This window comes from Carassius gibelio, chromosome A9 (genome assembly GCF_023724105.1).
Source record: "Carassius gibelio isolate Cgi1373 ecotype wild population from Czech Republic chromosome A9, carGib1.2-hapl.c, whole genome shotgun sequence".
NCBI classification, from domain to species: Eukaryota; Metazoa; Chordata; class Actinopteri; order Cypriniformes; family Cyprinidae; genus Carassius; species Carassius gibelio.
Genome location: NC_068379.1, coordinates 3,085,679 through 3,091,957, shown reverse-complemented (window position 1 = coordinate 3,091,957; position 6,279 = coordinate 3,085,679). Strand labels below are relative to the sequence as shown.

General features: G+C 35.9%; 1 protein-coding gene across 4 annotated transcripts in view; it reads left to right on the top strand.

Annotated features, from left to right (window-relative positions):
* Positions 1–5,890: 5,890 nt before the first annotated feature.
* Positions 5,891–6,279, top strand: part of LOC128019426 (beta-galactoside alpha-2,6-sialyltransferase 2-like) — a 62,569-nt gene continuing 62,180 nt past the window's right edge. For all 4 annotated transcript variants that reach the window (XM_052605404.1, XM_052605406.1, XM_052605408.1 and 1 more), the window contains exon 1: positions 5,891–6,102. The gene's annotated coding sequence lies outside the window, so the exon portion shown is untranslated. The remainder of the gene's footprint in view (positions 6,103–6,279) is intronic.

Sequence of the window (6,279 nt, the reverse complement as noted above, 5' to 3'; positions counted from 1 at the left end):
ACATTCTCAGAAGGAAAGGGTAATATTTTCCCCAAGATGACCTCACCATCAGAATGTATCAAAACTTCAGACTGTCTGTCAGCTTTGAGTTGTTTTTGCCTTGCTTGGGTCGGGTAACAGCAAGGAAAATCATGGTAAAGTTTTCTTGGCACTCTGTAAGGCTATTGTTGTCTGTTTTCACTGATGCTGCCTTTTTCTCATTCAGTTAAGTAGATACTGTTCTGGGTACACAGTTTCTGAGTCTTACACCACCTTGTAAACATAATCTCTTTTTCCTGAGCAAACTCCATACAAGTTTGTTTTTCAGATTTTTAGTAACCTTGGAATCGTTGGTGATAAGCATCAGGTACAGGCTTATACACTCGTAAAATAGTGTTCTTATAAATAAATAGATAATGAAATATTTTTATCGTGTTAATTAGGAGTGTTGCAACATATTGGCGATATTTAAAAATTAATAGTGCACATACAATAATATCATCATCATAACCCAGCATCATTAATCCATTATGAAGTGTTAAAATCTCACGTGTTATTTGATTCATTCATTCTTGACAATGGAGGGCACCCTTGAGCAGAAAGTCCACAAGCAAGACTCAAAGGAGTAATAAAACAAATGACCTTCCTGTAAATTCCTTATATGGCAAAGGCATCCAACTGTTGCTGAATAAAATGCAGTCATAAGAGTTTTATATGATGAAATATGACCCAAGAAGCAATGTTTTAAGTTGCTTAATTATGCCTTAATGATGGTCTTATGATATGCTCTTGTAAACACAGATTTTTGCTTCACAAGATGTTAATTGATGGACTGGAGTCTGGTCTATTACTTGAGTATTATTGTGATGTTTTTATCACCACTCATTCTGACGGCACCCAGTCACTGCAGTAGATCCTTTGTTGAGCAAGTTATGTAATGCTAAATTTGTTCAAATCACTTCTGCTGGAGAAGCAAACTCACTTACATCTTGGATGGCCTAAGGTAGAATTAATTTTCAACAATTCAAATTTTGGGGTGTACTATGTATATTACTTTGAAAACATAAAAAGTCAACCTACTTTGTGAGATGCATTCACATATACAAAATTCACACAGTTTAAAAATGATCATATGACTGTAAAAAAAATGTTTTTTTTTGTAAATTAATGTAAAATGTTGCCACCATTTCATAAAAGCTGCTGTTATTTTACGTTTTCCTTTTTTTTTTTTTTTTTTTTTTTTTTTTAACAGTCCAAATAACTGTCAAGCCATGAAACACAAGCCTTTTGATTAGATGTATATTTTTTTAAGATTATAATTATTTGAAATGCCATCAGTTGTGTCCTGACAGAGCACAAGGTAGTTCAGTTTAAATTATCGTGTTAAGTTATTCTCATCCAATCCCTACACATCCCATCGGACCATGTGTTGGATGAAGAAACAAATGATTGTGTAAGCACTTTGTAGGCTGACAAAGCCACACCACATAAAAAGCAGTTATTCAGCACTGAGAACTCCTATCAGTGGCATGTGTAACACTTCCTGTTCCCGGCATTGTGTGTTTACGTCAGGAGAGCTATCTGCACCAGTTTGTGCTGGTTCTGCCAAATCGCTTCATCTTAGGACAGCAGGAAGAGGCTGTAAAGGATGGGTGAGCTCAGCTAGGGTACTGCTAACTGTAGGAGAACTTTCTACGGCAATGCACAGCACCATAAACACCACCTTTACAGCCTCTAGTAATAAGGGACAAAAAATAGACTAAAAGCAAGAGGTTTCCATCTCTTGGAAGCTACAATAACCTTTGTAAGCTGCCTTTAAATTCACATACTGTATATGCTTCAGTGACCGGAACACAGTTTGAGAAATAAACCATTTCATTCAGCTTTTCAGATTCCACACAAGAGGAAGGCTTGAAAGTGCATGTTAAGAGGACTGAAGAAGGGGTTAAAATGGACCTCTTAGAAATTAACTGACCCACATTACATTCAATCAGAAGTCTCTGATTAGAGCAGATGGGTCTCAATGGCTAAATTATCTTTTTTTGTGTGTCTTGCCAAAAAAACCTGAATGAGAATCTTTCTGTCCCTACGGTTACAACAAACAGAAATAAATCAGGGCACCAGGCAAATATTAGGAAAACATTAGCTAAAAATCTGATTACTTTTCTTCCTGTGAGTCACTGGAATGAATGAAAATATTAAACAGATGCAGAGAATACTGTTTGTGGATGATGATTATAAAGCTGATCGGAGCATTGCTGGTGGATGAGATGATAATGAAGTGATTCTGATCAAAAGAATAATGGTATTCATAAGAAGGAACATGAGAAAGTATTCCTGCTTGATGTTTAATCTTTGATTCAATTTGGAGTCTAACCATACAGTAAGCCATTAGACTACAGGACCACTTAACACAGCAGTGAACAGATGGCTTGTGTTGATAAATCACTGTTGGTCATCCAGTGGAAAAGTCTCATTACTGTAGGTCCTCACTACATAATGTGCTGTCTCTAAAAGTGCTGAGACTTTAAAGCGCCTCATCTTTGATGAGAGCACAGAGTAAGAAAATAGCTAGAGCAGTAACATTTCAAAGGTACAGGATGCAAGAGCTTAATAGATTCTAAAGGTAATGAAGTGGAAAATACAGAGATAGCAGACATTATGCTACCAACAAGTTGGTCCAGTGAGAGGCAAGGAAAGTGTGAGCTAATGAGGGATTACCAGGGTTGGATAAAAGGTGGAGAGATGCCTTTTAAGGGGGCTGAATGTTCAGCCTGAGAGTCTTGACCCGGTTTTAATCCAGAAAACTGAAACTTAACATATTGAAACTGAGGGTTTGATGTGTAAACAGGTATAGTTCTGACAAAAATTATCCAAATTTGAAGGAACACAAAAGAAAATATTTTGAAGAATGTTTCAGATGTTTTTTGACCATACAATGGGTGTCATTGGTTCAAAAATGTTAAGCAACAAGAAAAAAACATAAAGAACATTTTACATCATGATCTGTCACATCAGGTGAGACAAAATCAGAGGACAAGGAGAAGTGAATCTATAACAGCTGTTTACAAAACTGAAAACAAAAGTAATCTTTGACAGGAGCAACAAATGCTACAACCTTGCAGCTAACACAAGGACATCACTGGACAATAAACACAACCAAACTCAGGGCTTAAATACACATTAGACGAGGAACTAAACAAGACACAGCCACGGCCGCTGAAGCCCTGGGGCCCGAGCAATTGGGGGCCTGTGACTGGATGTTCGGTTAGAGATACCATTAGAGATTGAAATGTAGTTTAAATTTGGTTAACCAATCAAATTTTTTTATTTTGAATGTCCTTTGCACGTTGATGTCTGCATTCATCTCCACTCTTCAATCTTCAATAAGTAAAAATGTCAGCTATTCTAACTGAAAATGTGAGAGAGGGGCTCAAAAAATGAAAAACTTCAAAGACAAACAGCAGAGAAAACATGAGTTCGTCAGAAAAATCACCAGCTGTCAGGTTATTTTAGGCTGATGATGGAGAGGATGTTGTGGAACAGCAAGTGCACACCGAGCAGACAAAAACACTGCATCATCGTACCTTTCAGATTTTAGGTTAGTTTGATTATTAACTTAGTGAATGTATTTTGATTATTTGTGTTTGAACTAATTTGCTTAAGGTTTGGGAGATAACCTTGTAGAAATAGGCCTATGTCAATCATTTTGCGTGCCATGGTGTAAGGCTATCATTTAAAGGAGTTTTAAGCATAAAAGAAGATATTCTGAAGAATAAGTTTTTCAAGTACTGTAGGTTGGTTTCTTATGTGTCTTTGTTTATTTGTCTTCACTAAGCTTGTTTTTACTTAAGCTAGTATTTGTGTGTGTGTAAGAGAATGTGTGTGTGTGTGTGTGCGTGTGTGACTGACAACAAGAATTATACAATTTCAGTGCATTAAAAATTTTGATAGCACAAAAATCCTATTTAAAGCTACATATATTATTATTTTAATGGGGACCATGCAGTAAGTTATAACCCCAGATCTTAATGCGGTCCTGGACACATGCAAGAACAATAGGTAATCATGACAACAAACTTTTTTTGTCATTCATTTTTATGTAAGCTATAGTTAAAAAGCTTTGAGCTGTGCTTATTTAAGCAATTTTTTTTTTGTATATGTATAAACATTTTTGGCCTGAGTTATACTTTAAATATGACATTAAAGAATTTGATTAACATGCAACTCCACATGCATCAAATGCGCCTGGTTACACATCCGTTTCTTTCTTTCTTTCTTTCTTTTTTCAACACAGGTGTTCAATGACAATGTCAAACACATGGATCAATTTTCTCATCACCCTGGAGGAGCAATTGTACACTCTCTCGCCTCATCATCAGCACTACCAACATGGTGAGCATTGCCATCTAGGTCTCTCTCCGCCGATGACCTTTCCAATGAAATAACACATGCAGTCATAGCTGGAATTTCACTACATCAATGTAATTGTGCTGCCAACCAAGCAATCACTTGTAATGGCACACAAATGACTGAATAACCACAGACTGGCAAGACATTTACTTATTGACATTTAATAATGAAACAATTAAGAGGCAGACTGTTTTCACTATAGGGGAGGTCAGAATGCGCTCCACCATAGCATATAATATACTACAGCAGAAGCGTCTCTCCATGTCATACTCAGCATTTTTTTTCTTTATATATATATATATATATATATATATATATATATATATAGTTCAGATGACAGCAATTTTTGAACACATGCAATGCATGATTGCAGAATATTGCAAATTTCAAGGCTTTGCAAAAGGGTATGACCTAATAAAAAAAGTTTGAAGCTATGAAGTATAATATAATTTGCTGCTTTCTAGTCGCGCCTTAAATGTCTACAAGAATATGGAGTGAAAAAAGTTTGAAAGGTCCTATGTGGAACAGCAATCAGCATAAATACTATTAATACTAAGGGAAGTATGTGTATTTTAAATGTTTCTGCTTTTACATGAAGAAATGGCAAAACATGTAATCTAATATATCTATGGTTAAATTCCACCAAATATACAAGAGTACTCTGGCACCCATCTCCATGATGTTGTTTCAGTTTGTCAGCATTTCTACCCAGCAGTGATCACCACTGGATCTGCATTGCAGAGACTCTGTTGCAATCTACAGTAGTTATACACATTATGAAAAAGCAGTACACTTTAGAATATATTTAAAAAGTGTCGTTACTGTAATTGTATTAATTTATTATGTTCTGGTTGGGTGGTATTGTTGGAAGTTTTATACAGTTAGTTGAACTTTAGAGTGCTTCTCTGAGCTGCTTATTACATCTTCATATTTGCAGAATTGCTTTTATTGTCTTTTAAATATGGTTTAAGTATTCTTTATAGTCGCTCTTTTGAAATGTGTATGTCAATTTGAATATATCTGTAATTGTATACTTCTAATGAAAGAGTTGCAGTTTAGCACATTTAAAATATTTACTTTAAATTATATCAAAATGTCAATAGATAAAATTATGAAAAAAAGCACATTGTGCTTTAGGTTAGTAAACACATCAAATTAAGTATTTAAAGCATTAAAACAGTATTAAAACATAATGCTTTTGAAATGTTTAGCCCACTATAAGACTCTCTTCTAGTACACATAAGTGGCCTTTTATTTCAATATTATTTGCAAGGGGATTATGATTTAAAATATTTTAAAAAACCTGCTCATAGATTAAAAACCTGCTATTAGTGATGGCAGCTCTAGATCAATCATAGAGCCCTCTATGCGTTTGCAAGAGTGTCCTGTTCCTGTATATCATCCTGAATCCTAGCTAATCCAATAGAGAAGGCTGAGATGGTTAGAGCGCCGCTAACTGTCAATCAAGAGCTCTGTTTAAAGAAGCAAATCCGAGGCTCCTCCCCTCCACAAAAAACTCATCTGATGAAACACAACACACCGAGAGCCGGAGGAATCAAAGACATCGACCACACTGGAGTAACACCACCAATCCCTCAGCACACCTCCAGCTCGCTCTTTTTCAAAGCACGCAAACAACAGCGACTGGAGCGGATCGAGAGGAATATATTACCCTCGCCACAGAACAATGAACGCGGGCTGATTTCTCAGGTAAGCCGTGCTCCCCACTCCGTGATGTTAGGAAGAATTTGTGATTCCAAGAGATCATGAGCCTGAAATCACTGCGGTTAGTAGGTATATTATGGACGTGTTATTATGATGTTTATTTATTTACATGATTGTTTTAATTAAGCTATATTCAGTCTCGCCGTAATTTACTCCACGTTG